The 27,133-nt window shown below is 36.6% G+C and overlaps 1 protein-coding gene and 1 long non-coding RNA gene across 6 annotated transcripts in view; both read left to right on the top strand.

The window, feature by feature from the left end:
- LOC146400101 (uncharacterized) overlaps positions 1 to 25,300 on the top strand; it is an 83,614-nt gene extending 58,314 nt beyond the window's left edge. The window contains exon 2 of the long non-coding RNA XR_014816189.1: positions 21,504 to 25,300. This is a non-coding gene — a long non-coding RNA (uncharacterized LOC146400101). The remainder of the gene's footprint in view (positions 1 to 21,503) is intronic.
- The window catches only part of CNTNAP2 (contactin associated protein 2), a 2,042,838-nt gene that overhangs the window by 1,521,379 nt on the left and 494,326 nt on the right, over positions 1 to 27,133 (top strand). The window lies entirely within an intron of this gene.

The raw sequence follows: 27,133 nt of genomic DNA, 5'->3' as shown, positions 1-27,133 counted from the left end.
GAAAAAATCTGATATCTCCCATAAAGTCTTTATTGGTCATCCCAAAGAAGTTGAGTTCTTCTTTTCTTTATCTCTCTCTCTTTTTTTTTTTTTGTTTGTTTTTTGTTTGTTTGTTTGTTTTTCTTTTTAGGATTGTACCTGGGTCATATAGAAGTTCCTAGGCTAGGGGTCAAATTGGAGCTGCAGTTGCCAGCCTACACCACAGCCAAAGCTACATGGGATCTGAGCCATGTCTGCAACCTACACCTCAACTTGCAGCAATGACAAATCCTTTAACCCACTGAGCGAGGCCAGGAATTGAACCCACATCCTCACAGATACCAGTTGGGTTCGTTACTGCTGAGTCATGACAAGAACTCCAAGATTTCTTCCTTTCTAAAATTCATAGCGATGCATTTTTAGAATATATCTATGGTCTCTTTTCCTTATGGTTAGATATGGGCATGCTTTATCTCTCTAACAATACAGAAAACTCAAGGCAGGTTGTTGGATTTACTCATTGCTGAATTCCCCAGAGCACCCACTGAATCCATTACACAGAATAAGATGTGTTTTCATTAACTCCGAGTCAGCAAGGATCAGAGTAGAATGGCCCGGCTTCGGGATGAGGTCCCCAGGCAAGTGAGGGAAGATGGGGAGGGACACAGTTCAGTGCTTATATAAATCTTTACTTCTGGGATCCTACCATCTGTACTTGCAGCATAAGTAGGTGGACACCTTCCTGGAATGACTGAGATGAGATGCCACGTGGCTGGAAAACTGTGGTACAGAAGTGACTTGGCATGTTTCAGATTAAGCTGTTTTCTCCACCTTGTTCTAATTTCAAGAAACACTAGTCCATCTCAAGAATCATTTTCCCTCTCTGTTACTCAGTTACCCACTTGTAAATAACAAGTCTACTATTTACTGAACACCTCATTAGTGCCAAGCACAATGCTAGGCATTAATGCTAATCCTCAAAATAATAATGAAAGGTGCATTTTTCTCTGATTTCCTCTTTTCACATGAAGACTAGAAGTGGAAAGAAGTTAAATATCTTGCCCAAGTTCTCTCAGCAGAACTGGATTTAAACTTTTATGTCACATGAGCACGACATAGCCCTGTCAAGGCTGTGGTGATGAGCTCTAAACTCTCTGTAGCCCTCCCCATGCTTCTTACAAGGGGTGTGAGTTACTGTCTGCTGGTTTTATTCCTTTTCTCCTCGAGCAGCCCTTCTATACCATTTTTTTTTTTTTCTTTATCTCTTTCGGAGCTTCAGCTGTAGTTTCTCTTATTAATTATCAGCTCCTCAGCTAGCAGTTTCCTTTTCACTCCATATTGTGTGGTGGTGTGTTATATTACACTTTGTATGAAGATAAGACACAGCATGGTTTGACTAATAAGGAGATCTATGTTTCAGAGACAGACCTGATTTTTTTTTCAGTTCTTTGGCAAGTGTTGACCGTAGACAAGAGCCTTTCAGCTCAGGTTAGAAGGCAGGGCACCTTTGTTCCTTTCTGATTCTGATTCAGCTTGGTTCCGTTTTGATTTTTAAATCAAAGTCTTAGTTTCCAGAGCATCAAGTTTTACTTGGAGTACCAGTCTTATTTGGAGTGGACATTTGTAAATGGAATAGACAATTTATTCTAAGCTGTTTCATGCTTATATTCAGTGCATGCTTAAAACCAATGAATGTGAACATTAGAACACATTTACTTTTATAACAACTCTTTATATGGCAAATGCCAACTATTTCTAAATCTAATTCTCGAGTCCGTCTTAAATAAACATTATTTAGCTTTGATTTTCAGAAAACCCCACCTAGAACTTAATGTAATTATATATTTCAGCATATTGGAAGCATGTTATTTTAGAAGATCACGGAATTGTGGGTGGGCAGAGTGGAGGAGATGGATCTGGACTTGAAATTTGTGTGACCTTAGGAAGTCTACTTTCTTTCTTAGTTTTAGTTTCCTGTGCTTTAAAAAAAAAAAGGGAATAGTAACATGTACCTCATAGATTTCATGTTGAGGACAAAAATTAGATTTTATGTTAAAGAGGTTGCCACACAAACAATATGTCCTTTCCTGTCGTGGAAATATTTTCTAGTTCGGATATGTCCCAGACAACCTCCTGTATGTTGATTTAACCTGGATGGGAAAATCTAATATTCATTTTTATTTTATTGACATTCAAAATAAGCAGTCCTTCCCCTTTGTCTGAATTTTAGACAAGAAAAAAAAAGCAGTATTTTAACTAAGCATGTATATTAAAGACATGTATCTGATTAAATGTTGGAAATTATTTTGTAGACATGCGACTATAATTTAATCACATGTGAAAGATGCCATCCTAGTCATCTTTCATCCTCCCCAAATGAGCAAACGTTAGAGACCATGCCTTCTGACTGACCCTGTTATCTTTCCAACTTTAGAATAAGTGGGTGAAAGGGATCACTAAAATCATGATTTTTCCAGATATTGTTTTGATTGTTACAATTTCAAATGCAATTTTATCTCCTTGTGAGGGTAAAGCATGAAATTTTGTTTAACTTGTTTAAGTGTGACATGTGACTGGTCAGATACTCCTACCTCAGTCAGTTTCTAACAGAGGAATGACAAAAGTTTCAATCTGTTAAGGGAAAGTAAGAACCAGGTCCAACCCACTTTTGAGGCATCATAGCTACATCAACAAAGGCTGAGTAAAAGCCAGACCTCTGCTGGCAGTCTTATTGGAGAGGAACTCAGTTACAGTGTATCATGTTCAGAATTGTTAAAGGTCAAGGAAGGAGATAGGAACTCTTAGCCGGTCTTGCTCTCCAATTATCAGTCTATGGGGGACCACAGAATTTTTAAAGAAGAGCAGTTTCAGAAGAGGCTTTCTGATTGCCTCCTGTCTCAGCAGTTCTTGGAAAGGTAATATTTTAATGATGTTTGGCCTATTAAGACTCTCTTGAAGGCAAGTGCAGTCCAGGAAAGAAGTACTACATTGACAATAAATAAATAATCATTACACTACTATGATGAAATAAGTGTATGATTAGCAAGTATGCTTACCCTTCAGGAACAGGAAGTTTGAGATCCATTGATATGTCCATTAAGTCTCTTTAATGATTCATGGATACACGTAACTGTTAGTTTCATTCTTGATCCCCATAATTCTGATTACTTTGAATACATCTCAATATCTCAAGACTTTGATTGTTTTTCTCACTCATTCAACAGATATGTGTAGAGTGCTTTCTGTGTTTACAGAAGTGAACAGAGAAGGAGCCCTTCTTCAGGGATTGCATTCTAAAAGGAAAAGACAGACACATAAATACGAAAGAAGACATTCCAGCTTCCTTCTCTGCTCTAGCTGATTCTCAGAGAGGAACTGATAAGCTATTAGCACTAAAGGATAAGTAACCAATAGTACAATATATTTTCCCTTAAAAGAATGAGTGTTTTGCCTGGCTATGGGAAATAGGGGGGATTTTATATTTAAGTAGGTCTTTTTTTTTCCCCTCACAAAGCAAAGGAATATATGTTCTCATGATAAATCAAGGCGCTCTGCTGGTATAAACTATTACATATTAATATTATGTGATATATATGTATATAAATAAAACATGTTATATATATACATATATATACATGCAATTATGTATATTGAGGAACATACACTATAATTAAAGAAATTAGAAAAAAGACAGTAAATTAAATTACGTTATAGTCACCTGGCCCCTACACAGCAAGAGGAATTAATTAAATCATATAATTTGAGGGAACATTCAATCCTTTGTTGATGGGCAAAATTAGCTGTCCCACTATAGTGATGTAAAAAACAGCACATTCAGGTGGGAAACGGGATCATGACTTATACTATGTCATAATGCACTGGGAGAGATTAATTGGGGGTAAGTTTTGATTCATGAATTAAATTTTAATTTCACTTATCTTCATGGAATGCTAGTGTCTCCAGGGAAAGTCAGAAGCATCACTATTTCCTCGACCAGGTAATTGATACAGCCCCCTAGCAAGTCAGTGGGGATGTGTATGCCTAAAATCTCTAAAAACATGAAAGCCTTTTCAGGGAAAAAGAAAAGAGTCATATGTCTTTAAACTTTCCTGTGTACATATATGGTAGAGAGGAAACTAATTAAAGCAGAAGATAACTGGAACTTTAAAATGTAATCATTAATAGCTTCACAGTTGTGTTGATAGCATCCAACAGGGTTACCTTCTGTGGCAGAAACACAGATCATTCCTACCGTTCTTGGGGACAGAATGAAGGGGAAATGAATGCATGTTCACAAGACCGCTTAGCAAAATACACACTCTCTAGAAAAATATGGTCCACTCCAAACTCACTCTGTAACTTGCCAGCGTCAGTCCTGTAAAATAGCAGTCCTTTGAAATTACTCATTTTACTGATGAAATTAAAATATTTGTATTCTGCACATGCAGGCAAGGAGGAAAACCTCACTTCAATTACAGCAGTTAAGAAGTCTGAAGTAATTTTCCCAGCTAGCATTTGGCCATTCCGTTGAGATTGAAGAAATCTGGTGCAATAACGGTTCTTATTAATTCACTGTTCTTCATTCTAAAAGAATATTATAATTCCTTTGTGATGTAAATTATTTGGGCAATATGATGTTGCGGTGCTTTGTGAAAAAAAGCTGACACACTGGGAGGACAGAGTATTCAGGAACAATAACTAACATTTATTGTTTGGCACTTTTCAAATGTTCTCCATAAGATAATTCTTATTTCTGATTCACTTTTCTTTTTGCCTTTCCCCAAAAGGGATTTAAATTAATTACTTTTTCTAATGTGACTTTGATATTTCAGTCCCCCCAAATCTTCCAAGGAATATGCAGCTAAAATGTCATTCTAGTTCTTTTATTTTCCTGAAAACTCTGATATTAAATATGGGTGTCACACTGGAAAATTCCACTAGAAGAAAAAGTTAAACAAGGCATAAAATTTACATTAGTAACATCCCATTAACCCATCATCCAGAAAGCTTTTGTTACATGATTTTCATCATTTATGAAATTATTTTGGTGTCTTTTCTGGTCTTTTTTGCTGGTAGGACTGAACCTTGTTGTGTGTTTATCTCCATCCAAATGTTGTAGCTGCTTTTGGCATCATTCCTTCAAGGTTCTTCTCCTTTCTGCAAAAGGATGAAATTAGCCGCATTTAATAATAGTCATTCCCGATTACTTTCTCCGTGGAAATCATCTTTAGACACACATTATTTAATTAAAGAAGATACTCACATTGCCCTTTAAAACCTTCATTTTACATAACCTATTGATTTTAAAACCAATTAGTATCACATGTAAAAATGTTGCTCCTTATAGTTCAGCACTTTTACATGTGACTGAGAGAGTCATTACTGTGTAAAATGTGTGTAAATTTAAACTTTCAAACCAGAGGTAAAAGATCACTGTGAAGTTTCAGTTTGAAAAAAATACATCCTTAATAAAAATGTTACATAAATGATCATTGGGTTTCTAGAGGAACATCTAAAGCAAAATAATTATAACACTTTTGTTAATATATTTAGTAGCAATAATAATGTTTAAAAATAATTGACGAAGTAATATAATATTCCTAAACTGTGTATTAAGACAAGGTCAAGAAGGCAGAATTGAGGTAGGAGGGAGGAGTAAGAGCAGTGTTGCATCTACATCGTGATAACTCAGACATTGGATAGTTGGAACACTGGCAATTCATTCAACAGAGACGGCAATGCCTTCTATGAAGTGATACTGTAGACCTGATGACAATGCTGATTTAGTTTTCTGTTGCTGCCACACAAATCACTTAAACTTAGTGACTTAACCCAAATTATTCTGTCAACTTCCCAGTTTCTGTAGGTCAAGAGCATATTCTCTGTTCTGGCTTACTGAAATCAAGGTGTTACTGGCTGGACTCCTATCCAGAGACTCTGGGAGTAATCCCTTCCAAGCTCATTCAGGCTGATGGCAAGATTCAGTTCCTTGCAGCTGTAGGACTGAGGTCCCTCTTTCCTTACTGGTCACCAACTGAGGGCACCCTTACCTGCTTAAGGCCTCTCCCAATGCTTGCATGTGGCCCCACATCTCAGAGGCAGCAAGCAAAGACTCTTTTTCCAGCTTGGAGTCTCTCTGACTTTCCCTTCTACCACAGTCTTCTTCTGCTTTCAGACCATTAATGTTCTCCGCTTTTAAGGGCTCATATGATTCCATCAGGTCCACCCAAATAATCTAGGAAAGTCTCTCTATTTTAAAGTCTATAAATGTAATCACATCTGCAGTGTCCTTTTTGCCAGGTAAAGTAATATGTTCACAGGTTCCGAAGATTAGGGTATAAACATCTTTAAAAGGCCATTATTCTGCCTGTCACAAGAGGATATGCTTTGAGTCATCCTCCCAGAATTGAATTCATGGGTATGCCTCAAAGCTCAAGTATAGAAGAAGGTTGCCAGGGGTCAGGAATCAGCCTCCATCACAGAATGAAGTGATGCCCACCAGCCTCAGGTTGGAAATGACCAGTACTCTTTCAGCAGTTCTTAATCTTATTTTCATAGGGACACACCCAGATATATTCTATTGTGCTCACATTCCAGCTACTGCATTGCTAAACTATGTTGTGACTTGTGCTTAAGTCCTAGTGAAAAGTTAAAGGGGTTTTAGATGAAAACAGAATGACCTATTTCACTACCACTCTCTAATACATTGGCATAAGCAATAGTGTTTCAAATCACTTTAAGAGAATTTTTCTCCAAAAGAAGACAGGGTCAATTTCTATCTCATTTTTCCTCAGAGTAGGGAGTATCCTTGACATCTCAAGGGGTCCAGTGAGTCCTCAGCATCCCTGCCTTGTGGAGATGCTGGTACATGTTGCCCTGGGTAAGAAGGGGGAGGGAGACATACTGACGGGAAGGTGATGGGAAAACTCTAGGCTGTTATAGGATTGGTGTTTGTAGTTAATTATTTCATTTATTAAAATTTTCATATACTCTAATACAATGCAAAATTGACAAGATACATATATCATGTAGAAAATAAATGTAAAGAAAAGCATTTGAGACTGAAGTTCATTCAGAAACACTTTAAAAAAAAGCAAGTCTCAAACTAGAACTTGAAAAGTAATGAAGCTTGTTAGTATACAGTTTATGTTTAGAGATGCTTTTTCAACAACCCTTTGGAAATTATTAGAGTGCCAACTCTTGCTCTGAAAATTGACAATTAAAAGAAAAAAATATCCTTCAAGAGAACTATATTTTCCAGTAATCAAAATGGTCTGCTGATGAGGAAAAGCTCTTCTTTACAGAAATATGACAGTCGGTAAATATAGAGGAAATAACAGAATTAGAAAGTCATAATTTTGCAGTGTTAATGAATAACTGATTCATCAGTGATTTAACTCATTAGTTTAAAGATTGAGGGAGACCTAGGCAACAGGTAAGTCAGGTTTTTGATTAAAAGTGAGAAAACCAGAGCTTTATTTTCCTCCTGATATAATGTAATATAAAGCCCCCTGTGCTCTATATGAAGTGGTCCTGTCAAAAAATTTGAGCTTGAATCTGATTGAGCTCCAGTAGATAACTTCCAGCCAAAAGGAAATAGAAGGAGAAGAAGTAGTTAAATGAAACCATGAAGAAACAGAGATCTGGAATGAGGGACATGATATAGGGCAAGTAACAGAGTTTCTGCCAAAAATTAATGGCATGGTGGGGTTGGGGGGAGAAAGAGGAGAGAAGGACTGCCTCACTCAGTAAGTTAAGGATCCGGAGTTGCCATGAGCTGTGGTGTAGGTCAAAGATGCGGCCCAGATCTGGAGTTGCTGTGGCTGTGGCATAGACCGGCAGCAACAGCTCCCATTAGACTACAAGCCTGGGAACCTCCATATGCCGCAAGTACGACCCTAAAAGGACAAAAGACAAATAAATAAATAAATAAATATAAATAAAAGGCTTAGGAGACTTAACAGATACAATATTTGTGTCTTCTTTGGGTATGAATTTGAACTTAACTTTGAAAAAGACATTTTTAAGACAATTAGAGAATTGTTACTATGGACCAGATGTGATGCATACACATTAGTGCTACTATGTAGGGTGAGGTAACATCACTGTTATTTTGTGGAAGCAATTTCGCGCTTTTAGAAATGGCTAGAAATGGCTACTGAAGTGTTTAGACATGAGATTACATGTTTTGAGGATTTGTTTTAAAAATCTATAGAAAAGTGGGGGGGAATGAAGCAAATATGATAAACCTTGATAATTATTTAATCTAAATTATGGGTATATGGGGGTTTATTATGCCATCTCCCTTTTACCATACATTTATTACATACAATTTTCATTAATTTTTTAAAAATTGTTTATTCCCACTTCAATGTATACCTTAAATCTGTTGATATGTATTTTAACAAAAAGGAATAGCATTATTGTGTTGTTGTTCTACTATAGGGGATGAATAGGTATCTCTATTAATTATTAAGTATTGTCCTCTTAAATTGCTAGTTTCTTGTAATATTTGTTCTAATTTCCTTGTGGCTCTGTTTCTCAGGGCTTATGTTAATTGATAAGGCTCCTTTTATGAAATGTCCATTAATAGGCAATCTTCAATCAGAAGCACATTAGTTCTGGTATTATAATTTGTGTGCAATTTTACACTATTCCAAGATTTGCTGAAGCTAACAAGGGAACAAGAACAATAATTGATCACATTTGCTTTGCCTTAGAGAGAAGCGCAATGATCAGTCTTAGAAGACTGACTTAATGAATCCAAAGTGATGGATGCCCAGCACGGTCACGTTTGCTGCACCTTCTCTGAGTATACCAGCAGAAGGCACAGAGTCTTCTGGGAGATGTAGATGGCTGTATTACTTGGAAGTATTAGGTGGAGCCAATATCAGAGGGAAACATTTCCTCCATTTCTATAAACAACTGCAATTCTAGTTTTACCCTGGCCTCCACCCCGCCCCCCTGCCAAAATGTAGCAGAACTAATTCTAAGTTTGTGCATATTTTTTCCCAGTGGTTAATTATAATCCTTTCCCTTTATTGTTTCATTTTCTAGACTTAAAAAAAAATTAACAAAATAACTTAAAGGCTAAATGAGAGCAAATCTCATTTTCTTAGGAGACACTGTCATTTTCTTATTTATAGTTATAATTCCTGTTTTCAGAGAAAGGAAAGGAAGAGAAGGTAGCTGGATATTAAAATAATATCCTTCAAGGTGCATTTGATAAATGTGAAGTCGGGCAAAATGCCTCTCGATTTTCATAGCATTCCAGAGACACTGAATCCAGTTTCTTGTTGCATTTCTCACTTTCTTCTACAAAGTGATTTTGTTTACGGGTAATTTAAGCTTTGGATGAGGCTTTGCTTAATTCAGTTTCTGGATAAAAGAAGGAGTAATTCAACCTAAAGGTCATCATAGAATTTTAATCATAGAGGTGAGAAATCACAGAAAGGCACAAAGCTCATTAGTGATATAACTGCAAAGAAGTCGGCCTCAGATAAATGGTACCAGCTCTGAAAGTTGTACTGTGAGCTATACCAGCACTAAAAAAAAAAAAAAAAAAAAAAAAAAAAAAAGGTAGGATGGTGCCCTTTCCCTTTCAGCTCCCGGCAGCCCCACTGAAGGGATCCACCAACCAGTGCCTATTTCATCTTTATCTTTTTTTTCACCAGCCTCAACCAAACCATGTATTCTGTCTCCCCAACCTGGATCCTGATTTTTCTAAAAATTAATTCTCTTTTATTTAAATGCTGGTTATATTGTTATTATTTTATACTTTAAATTTTTATTCTGTTTTATCATTTCTATTGAAGCATAATTTTCACATAGTAAGATGCAGACTTTGAACATAGAGTTTGATAAGTTTTGACAGATGTATATTCTTGTGTGCTCCAGACCCCTGTCATGATAATAGAATAGTTCCATCCGCCTAAGGGTTCCCCCCATGCCCCATCCCAGGCTATCAGTGATTTCCATCAACCTAGATTAGTTTCACCTATTCAGAATTTCATATAAATAGATTAATGTGTGCTCTTTGAAATCTGGCTTTTTGCTTCATCACAGTGTTTTGGAGCTTTGTCTGTGTTGCTGACTGGTGTTCCATTGAATAAATATACCTACATTTATTCATCCATTTTCCAGTTCATAGGCATTGGGATGTTTCTAGTTTTTCACTATTGTGAGTAAAGCTGCTGTGAATAATCTTGTATAAATCTTTTGGTAGATCTATTTTTTTGTTACACCTAGGAGCAGACTTTCTGGTCCTAAGGTGGGTATATGTTTAAAGTTATGAGAAAATGCTAAGCAGTTTTCCAAAGGGGGTGTACCTGTTAATACATCTACCAGCAAAGGAATGTAGTTCCGGTTGCTCTGCCCCTACCAACAATGAATGAAATCAAGGATTTAAATTTAATTTTATCCATTCCAGTGGGTATATGATACTATGTTGTTGTGGTTTTAATTTGTATTTGCCTAATGGATTAATGATAATTGAGCACTTTTTGAGCTTACTAGCTATTACACATCTTTCTTTGTTAAATATATGTTCAAGTTATTTGTCTATTTTTTGTTGATTCCTTATTATTGAGTTATATAAGTTCTTTATTTTGGATCTAAGTCCTTTAAGATACATTATCTGCTGGCCTGTGCCTGTCTACTTATTTTCTTAGTGAGACATTTTGATGAAATGTTTCAATTCTAATGAAATTCATTTTAACTTTTCTTTCTTCTGTGATTACTGTTTTCTCAGTATTATCTAAAAAATTTTTGCCTCCTCAAGAACACAACAATATTCTCCTACATTGTATTACAGAAGTTTTATAATTTCAGCTTTCAAATTTGATTTACTAACTTCCTTCAAATTAATTTCTGTATAAGGTATGAGCTAAGGACAACATTCATTTTTTTCTATAGTTATTCAGTTTTTTCAGACACATTTGTTTCTAAAAAATATAAAATTACTTTCCTCTTCCTGTTGAATTCCTTAGGCACCTTTGTTGAAGATCAGTTCCCCATATAGCTGTGTGTTATTTTTGGACTGTCCTGTCTCTATTTGTCTGTCCTTATGGTAATGTCACTCTATCTTAATTAGAAATGTTACAATAAGCTTTTTATGTACTAATGTGGAAATATTTCCAAAATAGACTGTTGGATGGAAAAGGAATGTATAGTTGAATGTGTGTGTATAACATATTACCATTTTCTGAAAATGAGGGAAAATAACATATGTTAATGTATGTTTAATATGTGTTAGAAACCCTGGAAGGGGAGTTCCCTTTGTGGCTCAGTGGTTAAGGAACCAAGGTCATCTCTGTGAAGTTACAAGTTTGGGCTTATCAGACATAACTTAGAATAGATTTACAAGGAGATCCTGCTGAATAGCATTGAGAACTTTGTCTAGATACTCATGTTGCAACAGAAGAAAGGGTGGGGGAAAAATGTAATTGTAATGCATACATGTAAGGATAACCTGACCCCCTTGCTGTACAGAGGGAAAATTTTTAAAAAATTATAAAAAAAAAAAAAAAACAAGTTTGATCCCTAGGCTAACTCAGTGGATTAAGGATCTGGCATTGCTTCAAGCTGCAGCATAGATTGCAGATGTGGCTTGGATCTGGTGTTGCTGTGGCTGTGGCATATGTCTCAGCTGCAGCTCTGATTCGACCCCTAGCCTAGGAATTTTCATATGCCATGGATGCAGTTATAAAAGAAAAAAAAAAACCTGGAAGGATAGACAAAATTAACAGCACTAATAAGAACACAGGCATACTTCATTTCATTGTGCTTCACAGATATTGAATTTTTTTCATAAAGCGAAGGTGTATTGGCAACACTGCATTGAGCAAAGCTATTGGCACCATTTTTCCATGGAGTATTTACTCCCTGTCTCTGTGCCATATTTTGGTATTTCCTGCAATATTTCATACTTTCTTCTTCTTATATTTGTTATGGTGATCTGTGACTAGTGGACTTTGAAGTTACTATTGTAATTGTTTTGGGGTATCATGAACCTTGCCTGTATAAAATTGTGAGCGTAAAATTTCATATGCGTATTGACTGCTCCACTGACTGGCCATTCCCGTCTCATTCTCCTCCTCAGGCCTCCCTATTCCCTGAGACAACAATATTGAAATTAATCCACTTAATAACCCTACTGTGGTCTCTAAGTGTTCCAATGAAAGAAAGGGTTGCAGGTCTTTCATTTTAAGTCGAAAGTTAAACATGATTAAGCTTAGTGAGGAAGATGTATCAAAAAGCTGATATAGGCCAAGCTGTGCATGCAAAGAAAAAGATCTTGGAGGAAATTAAGTGCTCTTCTAGTGAGAACATGAATAATGAGAAAGTAAAACAGCCTTACTCCTGACATGAAGAAAGTTTTAGTGGCCACAGCATTCCCTTAAGCCAAAGCCTAATCCAGAGAAGGCTCTAACTCTTTTCAACTCTGTGAAGACTGAGAGAGGCGAGGAAGCTGAAGAAAAGTGTGAAGCTAGCAGAGGTTGGTTCATGAGGTTAAGGAAAGAAGCTGTCTCCCTAACATAAAAGTTCAAGCGCTGGTGTATATGCAGCAACTTATCCAGAAGATATAGCTCAGATCATAAATGAAAGTGAGTATGCTGAACCACAGGTTTTTGGTGTAGAAAAAGCAACCTTCATTTGGAAGACGATGCCATCTAGGATTTGCATAGCTTGAGAAGAGAAGTTAATGCCTGGCTCCAAAGCTTCAAAGGACAGGCTGACTCTCTTGTTAGGGGCTAATGCAGCTGGTGACTGGTGACTTTAAGTTGAAGCCAATGCTCATTTACCTCCCTAAATCCCAAAGCCCTTAGAAACTATATGAAATCTACTCTGCTGGTGTTCTATAAATGGAACAACAAAGCCTGGTTGACAGGACATCCATTTATAACATGGTTTTCTGAATATTTTGATTCCCTTGAGACCACTGTTGAGAACTACTGCTCAGAATAAACAAACAAACAAACAAACAAAAAACAGTCTTTTCAAAATATGACTGCTCATTGACAGTGTACCTGGTATCTGGTCACCCAAGAGCTCTGGTGAAGATGTAAAAGGTTAGTGTTGTTTTCATACCCACCAAAACAACCTCTGTTCTGAAGCCCATAGATCAAGGTATAATTTTTACCTTCAAATCTTATTACTTATGAAATAAATACATTTCATACAGCTAGAGCTACCATAAATAGTGATTTCTCAAGCGGATCTGGGCAAAGTAAATTGAAACCTTTTGCAAAGGATTTCCCACTCCAGAGGCCATTAAGAACACTTGTGATTCATAGAAAGAGGTCAAAACATCAAAATTAACAAGAGCTTGGAAGAAGCTGATTCCAACCTTTATTTATTTATTTATTTATTTATTTATTTGTCTTTTTAGGGGCCACACCCATGGCATATGGAGGTTCCCAGGCTAGGGGTCTAATCTGAGCTATAGCCACTGGCCTACACCACAGCCACAGCAATGCCAGATCCAAGCTGCGTCTGCAACCTACACCAAAGCTCATGGCAATGCTGGATCCATAACCCACTGAGCGAGGCCAGGGATCGAACCTGCAACTTCATGGTTCCTAGTTGGATTTGTTTCCACTGCGCCATGACAGCAACTCTGATTCTAACCTTTATGTATGACTTTGAGGGGTTCCAGGCTTCAGTGGAGCAAGTAATTGCCTATGTGGTTACATTCGAGAACATTAGAATTAGAAGTAGATCCTGACAATGTGACTGAAATGCTGCAATCTCATGATCAAGCTTGAATGGATGAGGAGTTGCTTCTTACAGATGAGCAAAGACAGTTGTTTCTCAAGGTGGAATCTACTCCTGGTGAAGATGCTTTGAAGATTGGTGAAATGATAACAAAGGTCTTAGAATACTACATAAACTTACATGATAAAGCAGCAGCAGAGTTTGAGAGGATTGACTCCAATTGTGAAAGAAATTCTACTGTGCATAAAATGGTATTAAACAGCATTGCATGCTACAGAGAAATCGTTTTCAAAAGGAAGAGGCAATCAATGGGGAAAACATTATTGTCTTATTTTAAGAAATGGCCACAGCCACTCCAATTCTTAACAACCACCACCCTGATAAGTCATCAGTATCAAGTCAAGACCCTCCACCAGTAAAAAATACAACTCATTGAAGTCTGAGATAACATGGATAGCATTTTTAGCAATAAAGTGTTTTAAAATTAAGATGTATACATTGCTTTTCTAAGACATAATGCTATTACACATCCGCTAGACAAAAGTATAGTGTAAACATAACTTTTACATGCACTAGGAAACCAAAAAGTTTGTGTGACTCACTTGACAGCAGTATTTGCTTTATTGCTTTATTGGAACCAAACCCGTGATATGCCTGTGGTGTGCATGTGGTTGCATGAGACACAAGGGAGCACATAATGACTGAGCAGGAGTGGGACAATAATATGAAGAAGAATTCTCACTGAATTTTTAAACAATGTGATTATATTAATTACTCAAAATTCAGTTATTATTTAAAGTACATGGTGTGGGAAGTATATTGTTGTCTCAGAATAGAAAAAGCTTTGAGGTGGCTGTTCTTTAGAATAATACTTTTAAAGTCAAATTATATCCTTCAGGCCTTGAATTTTGTTAGTATATGTTTTTCTTCTTCAACCAATATTTGAGTGCCTACTATCTGTTGAGCAGTATTTTAACCCGTAGGAATATAGAAAAGAACAAAATTGACATATCCCTTACATTCATGGAATGTATATTCTAGTGGAGGAAAAAGATAATGAAGACAAATGCTGAATGTAGAAAGTGCTATGAATGAAATAAACATGAAAGCGGCAAGTCAAAATGTGAGATGGAGGCTGTGGAGAAGGACTTTTAGAGAAGGTAACTTATGAATTGAGACCCAAATGCCAAGAATAATCCAGAGGTGTGAAGAATTGAGGGGCTGGGCAGGGGGGCTCTTTCTAGGCAAAGTAAATGGCTGGAAAAAAGGGCCCAGAACATGGAAATCGCTGAGGAGAAACAGGTGGGCTGAGGAAGGCAGGGGGTGGGCATAGTGAGAGTGACACAGAATGAAATTGTGGTGGTTGGCAGGGCGCTTGATAAAGCAGAACAATATAGGAAATCATGAGGAATTTAGATTTTATTCTAGGTGTGGGGAAAAGCTGTCAGAGATCATTGGAAAGTTACTGAAGAAATGAAATGATCTGATCTAAATTAAAAAAAAAAATACCATTCACTTTGTTGGGAAAAGAATAGACTGAGTAGGGGTTGACATTGGGAAAGGAAAAAAATCAGGAATTTTATCATGTAAGCCAAGAATGGGAAGTGTTTGACAAAGAAGAAGGTGCCCAGTTGTTCCAACTGAGGATAGAAGGCTGTCCACCAGATTTAGAAACATAGAATTCCTTTCTGGTCTGATGTGAGCAAATTCCATGTAGTGATGAGCACAGAAGACAGACAAGAACACACCAGAATATAAATGGATTCTATTTTCTGTTCCCATCTCCGCCACACACACACACACACCCCAAACAAGAAGTAGAGAACTGGAGAAAGAAAAATATAGACAGTTCTTCTGAGTGTTCTATAAAGGCAATAAAGACACATAGATCTTGCGTATATCCTAAAGGGCAGATCTCTGTGTTAGGTTAGCTCATTTGGTACATGTTAAAAATCCTTATAAGGAAAACTGCTTTATAACAGGGTAATCTTACTGACTAAATTTCCATGAATAATTCAAAATGAGTCTATTCTGTATAATCCCACACCGTTGGAAGTGGTACTATTGAAAGTTTCCACTAAAGGCTTTCAGCTGACTTCTAAGAATACTTTTTGAGTGTTGTATATTCCATCAGCCTCTCAGATTGTTCCAGAATGTCTATATAAAATGCCAGAGTATCTCCTGCTTCTTTATCCACTCTGCTTACCCACATCAGCTATTTTAACCATTCTTGACTGGTTAAGCCCTAATGTTAGTACTCTTGTAAAGAATTCTGCCCTCATCATTGATGCAGCTCACTAAGCAGATGCCAAATTGGTGTTTCAGTGTTTGATGTTGATGATGGTCAACAGGATTTGTAGACTGTCACTAAGGCAACATTGTCAGTCAAATATATGACTATCATGTAAAGTATGAGGGGTTTGGAGGGCTTATGACTTATGAAAAATAAGGACATGTAAATTTAAATTTTTCAGCTCTGTACTTTTATTTGCTATTTGTCACTTCTCTAAAAGATGACATTTAGTACAGGAAATTTTTTTTAGCCAAAGGACACTTTGTCTTCTGTAATGGGTACCACTTTCTTAAGATGATTCTGATTATAAGCTTGTTTTACAATAATCCAGAGCTTTCCCAGCTATATATTGACTCTTCTTTATGCCATCTTCTGATATGCTTTTCGTGCTTAACTGTTATGGAAAATTGTGGGTCCTTTTTCCCAGTCTTTTACATTGTACTTTCGCTTCTCTTCTACCTTGAACTCGTGTGTTCTCCGAGCTTTCTGCCTCTGAAGGAGGCTTCAGTTCTTGCCCCTTCTCCAGCCATAGTTGCAAGAAACCTAATTGTAATCAGCAAGCTACCTGCTGCTAAAAGCTATTAGTGCCAATGCTGTTAATGAACGACCTGGTTGAATGTGGCGATTTAAGAGGCAGACTTCTTCTTCGTCTCTCCCTAGGGTCTTTCTCTTAAACGAGATTCCAGTGCTGTTTACTCCTCTGGCATAAGGAGTATTAACCACTACCCAGCACACTTCGTATATCAGTGCATTGAATTGAAATAATGGGGAGCTTAAAACGCATCACCACATTTCAGGCAGGAAGATGCACACCCCAAGGAAGCTCAGCACCTCTCATTTTAGCCTAAGGAAATTGAATAACACCACCATTTGCTCTGAAGTTATAAATACTATTTTCTCCTGGGGACTAGAGGATGAGAAGGTACAGTTAGATTTCTTTTAGGAACTAAACACATTAGAAGTAACCTGCAAAATCAATACCAATTACTTGCAAGCAAGGGCTGAAAAATCATTGAAGCTATAGCGTGTGCACACAGGTGATGCCTTAAAACAAAGGAAGTACTGGCATGGCTAAAAACTCCCATGAAATAGGAGTGAAGTTGCAAAGTTCTCTTCCCCTGATTTTGACATTTTGCTATTAATCTGTACAATCCAACAATTGTTATACTTAAAAAGAAAAATAAATATAGCAGCAAATAAGTCAATATGAAAAGGATGTTTTACTGACTCCCTGGCAAGACTTGAGGTTTGTGTTGTCTCTCTAGTAAACATCAAGGCATTCAGAAAGTGTGTGGGGATGGCTTATCTACACAAACCAGCAAACCTTTCATTCAATACCCAGGCTTTCTGCATGCCAATGTTATGTGTTTAGTGTCTCAAGATTCTATTTAGCAGAAATTCACTTTGAAGCAAGGGCTTGGTAAACCCTTAGAGGTTTAACAGTATAGTCTCTTCCTTATTCCAAAGGCTGAAATAATGCCTTTCAAATTTCTGAAATTTTTAAGCTTGTATCTCAGATTAAATAGAAAGTATAATTTCTTCCTTTCTCATGGCCTTCCAATACTGTGGGGAGCAGGTTGAAGGGGGCACATGTCTGTTAAGATATGGACCCAGAAACTTAATGCCCTGGCCTGGTCATGATGAAGAAGCAGTGATAAACCAGTAAGTCTCTCTAGCTCATTCGCATCCATGACCAGTTCGTGCATGCGTGTGGGTAGAGGGTGTACCATAGAATTCTCTCAACGTTTACAGCCCTACTGACGACACCAATGAGGTGATATGGAGATGATGCCTATTATCAAGTCTCATGTCAGAAGAAAAAGGTAGAGGGTGTACCATAGAATTCTCTCAACGTTTACAGCCCTACTGACGACACCAATGAGGTGATATGGAGATGATGCCTATTATCAAGTCTCATGTCAGAAGAAAAAGGTTTAGGTGTGTCTATCATCAGTATGAATACCACAAAAGATAATGATGGGCCTTCTTGGACCATTATTTTCCTGGACTTCACTTTTGCCCTCCCTGGACAGAGAATTCTTAATACTTGGAAAATTTGTCTCAAAAAAACCCCCTTCTTACTAACTTGCTTCTTTTGTTAATTGCAGAGGCTCTAATTGATATTTGAGAAATAAGAGAGGTAAATGGCTAGCCACACAGTCCCTGAAAATAAGAGCTCTTTGTAATCGCTTGGTGTGTGTAGGGGGCACAGAAACCAGGGAAGTGTGTCACAGATCCCACATGATGGCCATCCCGCACTTTCCATAAAGGGAAGGCAGACAGGGAGAAGGAAGTTTGCTTCAAATGATCTCAAAAAGTGTCTTGGGTTAGATTAGATTTGAGGAACTGAAGTAATTTTACAGGATGCACAATGCACAGGTAAATTCACTCGTTGCAGACTGTCCTGAAGGGGAGACGCTGCTTGAAGAGTTTAATATTTTCTCAACCTAATATTCACCTAATTGTTAATTTGTTTAAAGCATTAAAATATTGGTATTCAATAGTTATATTTACTTTTATCCTTGAAACAAAAATAATTCTCATCCCTGCTAATGTTCAGCTGTTAAAATAAGATCGATAGAGACAAACAATATATATGTTTGTCTCTATGGGTTTATGAAGTTTATAGATATATTCAGCAGTGTTTTTTTTTTTTAGCAGTATTTTTGATGAGTGTTCTTAGGAGTGTTAGGTTGGTTGGTAATGGAGTATTGACCCAGCAATGTATTAAGTCCTTCCGCTTCACTCAGTTGATGTGTTTCATGTTATAATTGCGTCTAACACTTTACTTCACAACTTAAATTAGGAGACCTGAGTAGAACTTTCAGGAAGTCTATAATAAAGCTATAAATGGATTGATTAGGTATTCTAAAGGTGAGTTTTGAGAGAAGAAAATAAGGCTACTGTTACACAGGGAAAAAAATGAAGTGTGATAATAATAATCTTTAATACATTTTAACATAAGCCTTCATAAAGGGATATTGCTGGCCATAGGAAGCAGTAGAAATCACGTGCTTCCTATGCACAGATTTAAACTTTATCTTCAGCTGTGAGGGGAAAAGGTATAGGCAGGAAATCAGGAGATAAGATAGAGCCACGGGCCCAGTGGTAGAAGTAGGGGGTGTTCTGAGAGTCTGTAGGCTGCAGAGATCTCTCTGGACTGGTGAGGCCAAGACAAGTTTTCTGGAGAGATGGTATTGAGGGAGATATTGAAAATGTGATGTAACATATGAGAAAAAGTCTTGAAAAGGCAGAGGTTTTGCTTAGTATCTCTAGGTGGCCATTTTGACTTCGGTTCCTTGTTTCTGCAGAAGCGTAAGAGAAGAACCTTGAAGCCAGATAACAGAGAGTGATTCCTCTCAGGTCATGGAGCTGTAGGCATTCTCCTTAAAGCCAGACAGTGGAAGGCCATGGAAGGTTTACAAGGTGGAATGTTATGAGTTCCACAGTGAACAATATGGTAGTCATGTGCAGGATGGATTTAGAGAAAGACCAAAGCCAAGAAAACTAAGAAAATGTTTTAACAGTAATAGAAAAGAACTGATTGGACATTTTACCTGAGATTTCTAAAGAAATAGTAAAAGGAATCCAAAGGAAACCATAAGCTCTAGTTCAACAAATTGTTTAAATTCGTAAGTGGTGCTGTAATCCTGTAATTTACCCAATGGTTATATATCCATCATTCTGATTGGAATAATTGGAACAATTATAGACTTCTGCATCCTATTTGACATTTGATTAACTTAAAATATCCCCTTAAGTCTCAATCAGTCGATTTGATTGTAATCAAGAATTAACTTAATTTGCAGTTTACTATTGGCCAGAGAATGAAAACTAAAAAACTATAGCTCATGCTCTCCATTTGATCCATAGATGTGTCAAATTCAAATCTGATGACTCTAAAACAACTGATTTGTATCTATACTTTAAGGTTTTACTCTCATGTTTTATCAGAGGTGTCAATGAGACTTCAAACCCAAACCACTGACCAGCAATCTTCTTCAACAGATGGAAATCAATGGGGTGAATGTAAATTGCTTGTAATTTTTTTCAGAAGTTAAAAAAATTGTATATGAAATATGTTTAGAATATCCACATGGCAAAAGTAGACAGAATTTCCCATTACAATAAAATTTAGTGACTCCAATTGGCTCTTCAAATCATCATTATAGTCTTATCAAGAAGTAAGAAAGAATATCATTAAATGGATATGTCCTTTAAGTAAAAACTGAAGACATTTTAAGGGCTGAAATGTTTGTCAGCAATAAGTCAATAATTAACTACTATTGAAAAATATCATAGTGCCAAATGCTTTCTTCATTTCCCCATCCTTGGTGTATAAATAGATGGAAAAGGGGCTTCTGAGTTAACCTTGACTACCTGAATACTATCTAGCCCTCCATAGTGGTATGGTTTGGACAATCTACTTAACCCCTATGAAAAAATTTACCAAGTGTTTGTGTAAATTTCACATAATAAATGTAGCATGCTTAGCACATATCCTAGCACATACTAGGTACTCAATAAATGTTTGTTAAATAAATGAATATTTTCATTCTAAATCGAGTGGGCCACTAGAGTTACTAAACAAAATAAATTTCAAAACTTCAAGTGCTCACTTCTCTGTATTTAGCGGAGGAAGGAGTAGATTTGTAAAATGATTAAATATGTTATTTACTTTTGGGGATTTTTTTCTCCCCAAGCTTTGGGTTGGAAGTTTGAGGATCTTAGATCCACAGGAAAAAAAAATAGATAGCTTCTGTATTACTAGCTATATCCACACAGCCAAAGAAGGTGAAAAGAAAATGGATAAGAAAAAAATGAGAGAAAATTGCTGGGAGTTTGCTGACCAGTTGTCCTCTAGGCTAAAACAAGTAACCCAAGACCTCCTTGGCTTAAACCTATCATTTATTGAATTAAAGATAAAGTAATTTCTATTACTGGGGAGTAAAAGAGGTAGGGAAGATTTCGCTAAAGAAAGTGCCCACTTTCTTTATGTTTTCTGATGTGATCTATGCTTTAAAGACAAGTGAGAATGGATGCATTTTGGGGGAAAATTATTCCTTTACTTAGATCATTGAAAAATGAGGAGAGAAAGTTTTATGAAAGAGGGGTATATATATTTAAGATCTGAAGATGTGCTTTTGGGTACAGCACTGGGGGCACAGATGTGTTCTAGAGCCTTGCTCACCAGAACTCTTTTCCTACAGAGTCACACTCATAGCAGAGCCAGGCCATTGATGCTCCAGGTTAATACAGATTTTAGGGAGCAGACAAAATTGGACTCAAGTCCAGGTTACCTCCTTTCCTAGCACAGTGGATTGAGACATCTCATTTAATACCTCTGAACTTCAATTTCCACATTTGTAAAATGAGCCTCATAGAAGGGATGTATTTATCCATTGATGGACATTTAGGGAGTTTTTCCAAGTCTTGGCTATTGTGAATAGTACTGCTATGAACATAGGGTGCATGTATCCCTTTGAATCATTGTTTTATCTGGGTATATGCCCAGGAGTGGGATTGCTGGATCATATGATAATTCAATTTTTAGTTTTCTAAGGAACCTCCATATTGTCTTCCATAGTGGCTGTACTAATTTACGTTCCCACCAACAGTATAAGAGGGTTCCTTTTCTCCACATCCTCTCCAGAATTTGTTATTTGTAGACATTTTAATTATGGCCTTAGCGATTCTTAAAATCAATGCTATGTCCATTGATGGGTAGTGGGGGAGAAATGATACAAAAAATAATGGACAATAACTAAAATCTTAATTTGGTGAAACACATGACGGTGATAAAGGCAAAGTGCTCATCATAATATCTGCAGTGTAATAAGTAAAAAGCAAATGGTTTGGGTTGATGCTCAATGCTGCTGTCCCTATGCCATGCTACACCCAATAAAACAGATATCCCTCTCCTGATAATGCTCACTTCACTGATACTCCAGCTCATATTAATGCCATTCAGAATACACTTTGTGAAAGAGTAATTAAAGTTTCAAATGCCCTAGTTTCGCTGATCATCTAAACTATCATAATTCTCTAATGTAAAAAAATAAATTCAGGTCATGAGTACTGAGGGTCTGTAATGTACTCGGCACTTCACTAGGCACGAGTTTTTATTATTTTTTTCTAATATGACTTTAATAGCACCATATGGCAAGTTCCCCATTTTCTCTAAAATAATTTACCCAGGCTTTAGTGTGTTCAAGTGACCAAACTGTCTATGCTGAATTTTTCTCAAGGTTTCTTCAGGACATGAGGACATAATGGAGACTTTTTTCAGGTGGCCCTCTACCAACTGGATATGAAATTGGATCAGCTGGAGGCAAGAACAGATGGGGTTGAACAACAGATGGAAAGATTCTGTTTAGGATATGCAGAATCACTCTGGCAAAATCAATCATGCCACAAGAGTTGGTTTCCGTTTGGTTAAAGAAAATGAACTAAGTAGACAATTGAGTTTTTGGGAAATTAATATGAACTCATACTTTAGGAATAGTCTTCATTAAATGTCAGTAAGACAGATGAGCTAATGATTCTGAATTAGGAGTCTTAAAATGTTGTATCTGTCAATGACAATAGTTCTCTTTCTTTGGTATTTACTATGTGCCAGGCACTTTACATACATACTTCATTCAAGCCTCACAAAACCCCCATGAGACAAGCATTTTTCCCATTTTACAAATGATGAAACTGAAGCATTAAGTAAATTGATCAAGGTCACATAACTCTAGGTAACAGAACCAAGACTGGATCTTGTCTGTCTTATTTGAACACTCGCACAAAATGTTATCTCTCTACTATACTGCCTTCCAGTGTTAAGTGATGTGTATGCAGAGAAATCAGAAGAGCAAATGGTCGATTTGCAGAAATCCCAGGTCTTTTCCAAACTAACAATTTGAATAGGGCTACAGTATTCTGAATGATGCCTGGTGTACCTGCCTGCATCCTGGTGGGAAACATGGAACATCCATGATGGCCACATGACCCCCAGTGAAGTAGAGGCTCACAGGGGCCGCATGCAGGACTGCAGTGAATCACATGGACCCCCTGTAGGAGCCCCCTAGAAACTCTCCCAGAATCCTGGAGCCACACAGATTCTGATATGGATCTCCATAGAAACTTTAGGCCAAAAGAGCCCCAGGTACCCATTCAAGTCAAAACACACTATGAAGAATCTTGCTTGCATTGAACAGATACAGCAATCTGAGAATGTGGATGACTTGGAGTGCCCACTTTCTTCAGAACAGTAGACAAGCCATAAAGAAGAAAAATTCATTTCATCCCAAATATTTACCTTGCTCTAACTTTGAAGCAAGGCTAGGAAATAGAAGGGAATCATCATTAATTGATTGCCTACCATTTGCCAGGCACTAGACAGACCATATAATTGGCTGAAGGGAAGAAAAGATAAGGCTGAGCAACAGATGGAGACACATCTGCTGGGTGTCATGCTTTTTATGCATTATTTCATTTCATGTTACTCTCATATCAGCAAGTTCCTATTGACTTCTAAGCTATGTTTTCTGCTCATCCAAGTATTCAAAGGCAGGAACTGGTTATGAATAAGCAGAATGTAAGTCCATTTTCTGAAAAAATAGCAGAGAGGGCAGGTGTATCTTTTTAATTAGTGACATTGCTTTCTCTGACTTATTTGCCCCAAACAAAACAATATTTTACCATTTCCATTACCATAGCCTTGCTATTCATGTGTAGATATCACAGAGATCCTTGCACCTTCAAAAAGGTAGAGGAATTCTTATTAAGTATGAAAGTGAATTATCTTTTCAGATGCAACAATGCCTACAGCATGAGAACAATAAATGTTTTTTGGGTACAAACGTGAATTAAAGCTATAAATGTTATGCCTTATAGATATTAAATTAGTAATAAATTACCAGTAATTTACTGCTTGCTTTAAAACAGTAACATTATGAATACACATGGCATAAGATGGTATTTTAACAATCTACCATTATGCTTGTATTCTGAGACACTAAAAACAGTTATATGCCATGAACTATACCTTGAAAATATACACAGTGAAGAAATAGAACTGAAAGTATGATTTAATGAATTTTGGGACACAGTTTTTCATACTGTAATATTTCTGAAATTGATGTGCATCTTAGATTCAATGACATCTTACAGTCACTCACAGCCAGCTGTCAGTTGTGATATTGTAGGTATTTCTTACACATTTATGAACATGAAAACTTGCAGAATATATATCAGCATCTTGCAAGAAAATTCCAGAGACAGTAATGGTGCACTTGTTACCCTTAGTATAATGCATTTAACAACATTCTGTGTCATTGCAAAGTGGCTTAAGAGACCATCACCCAAGCATTTTAGTTGCATAATAGATTTGTTTAAGAAATATTATAGTGGCGCTGTCATTGTAGGTCAGCAGAAATGAACCCAACTAGTATCCATGAGGATACAGGTTTGATCCCTGGCTGTTCTCAGTGGGTTGGGATCCAGTGTTGCCATGGCTGTGGTATGGGTCACAGACGAGGCTCAGATCCCTGTATTTCTGTGGCTTTGTTGTAGGTTAACAGCTGTAGCTCCTATTTGACCCCTAGCCTAGGAACTTCCATATGCCACAAGTGCAGCCCCAAAAAGCAAAAAAAAAAAGATGATATCTATCACTTTATCTTTTGGTGGCCATAGAGATTTATCTTTAAAAGTCTGTTATATTTAAAAATGAGCTTTGACTCTTAGTGCCCATGATTCAAATAATCAGAATAAAAGTGAAAGAAGTTTTGGAAATAGCATAAACAATTAACCTTGTTTATATTTATTTTCTTTTATATATATCTGCAAGAAATGATTTTTAAAACTAGGTATAATCAAGTCAAAAAGACTTCTTTCAGTAAGTTTACATTTTTTCAATCACTTGACAAAATTCAGCATCCATTCATGATAAAAAAAACTTTCATCAAAGTTGGTATAGAGAGAAAGTTTCTCAACATAATAAAGGCCATTTGTAACAGACCCTGCATAGTGAAAGGATATTAGTGGATCAAGTGACAAAATTTGAGTAAAATAAAAACAAAATAAAACAAAGCTACAATCATCAAAACAGTATGTGCTGGCACAAAAACAGAAATATAGATCAACAGAACAGGATAGAAATCCCAGAAATAAACCCACACACCTATAGTCAACTAATCTATGACAAAGGAGGCAAGATTACACAATGGAGAAAATGCAGTCCCTTTAATAAGTGACTCTGGGAAAACTGGACACTACCTGTAAAAATATGAAATTAGAACACTCTCTAACACCATACACAAAAATAAACTCAAAATGGATTAAAGACCTAAACATAAAACTGAAAACTATAAAACTCTTAGAGGAAAACAGGTCAAACAGGCACTCTCTGACATAAACCATAGCAGTGTCTTCTCAGATCCATCTCCTAGTGTAAGGACAATAAAAACAAAAATAAAACAAATGGAACCTAATAAAACTTAAAAGTTTTTGCACAGCAAAGGAAACCCTAAACAAAACAATAAGACAACCCACAGAATGGGAGAAAATATTTTCAGATGAAGCAACTAACAAGTGATTCATCTCTAAAATATGTGAATACTTCCTGTACTCAATATCAGAAAAAACAAACAACCCAATCAAATAAATGGGCAGAATATCTAAACAGACATTTCTCCAAAGACAAACAGATGGCTGAAAAAACACATGAAAATATCCTCAACATCCTTAATTGTTAAAGAAATGCAAATCAAAATTATGAGGCATTACCTAATACCAGCCAGAATGACCATCATCAAAAAATCTACAAACAATAAATGCTGGAGAGGGTGCAGAGAAGAGAACCTTCTTACATTGTTGGTGGGAATGTAAATTGGCACAACCATTATGGAAAACAGTGTGGTGATTCCTCAGAAAAATTAGAAATAGAATTACCATATGATCCAGCCATCCCACTCCTGGGCATCTATACAGAGAAAACCATGACTTGAAAAGATACATGTACCCCAGTGTTCATTGCAGCACTATGTACACTAGCCAAGACATGGAAACAAGCTAAATGTCCATCAACAGAGGAGCTGATAAAGAAGATGTGGTACATATACACAATGGAAAATCCCTCAACCATAAAAAGGATGAAATAATGGCATGTGCAGCAACAAGGATGGACCTAGAGATTATCACACTAAGTGAAGTTTGTCAGACAGTGAGAGAAAAACATCATATGCTACCACTTATATGTGGAGTTTTTTTAAAAAAGGATAGAAATGAACTTATTTGTGGAACAGAAATAAACTCACAGACTTTGAAAAACTTATGGTTACCAAAGGGAACAAGTAGGGAGGAGGAAGGGGCAGGCTGGGGTTTTGGGATGGAAATGTTTTAAAATTAGGTTGTGATGATGTTGTACATCTATAAATATGATAAAATTCATTGAAAAAAATTAATATAAAAATTCAAACAAATGAATATAACAAAACAGAAATAGATTTACAGATATCAAAAACAAACTAGTGGTCTCCAGTGGAGAGAGGGAAGTTGGGAGAGGCAAGATAGGGTTATGTGATTAAGAGATACAAACTATTATGTATAAAATAAGTAAGCAACAAGGTTGTATTTTACAACACAGAGAAATACTGCCATTCTTTTGTAATAACTTTAAATGAAGTAAACCTATAAAAATACTGAATCACTATGTTGTACATGTTAAACTAATATTGTAAATCAACTATATTTCAATAAAAATAATAAAATAATTTTTTTTTGCTTTTTAGGGCCACACCCACAACATATGGAAGTTCCCAGGCTAGGGGTCAAATCAGAGCTACAACTGTCGGCCTACAGCCACAGCAACATGGGATCCAAGTCACATATGAGACCTATACCACAGCTCATAGCAATGATGAATCCTTAACCCATTGAGTGAGTCTGGGGATTGAACCCACATCCTCATGGATCCTAGTCAGGTTCACTAACCATTGAGCCATGAAGAGAACTTCAAAATGTAATTTTTAATAAGTATATTTTTCAAAAGTTTCAGTAAGTTTCCTCAATGTATAACATTTTTAAATGATAAATGTATTATTGACTCAGTTTATTTGGTGGTGTTTTTTTCTTTTTTTCACCAATTACAATTGCTTACAT

Source organism: Sus scrofa, chromosome 9, assembly GCF_054392235.1.
Source record: "Sus scrofa isolate SSC_HxYL_T2T_F1_AM1 chromosome 9, Sscrofa_HxYL_maternal_Yorkshire_Landrace_v2.0, whole genome shotgun sequence".
NCBI lineage: Eukaryota > Metazoa > Chordata > Mammalia > Artiodactyla > Suidae > Sus > Sus scrofa.
This window is presented reverse-complemented; position numbering and strand designations above follow the sequence as displayed.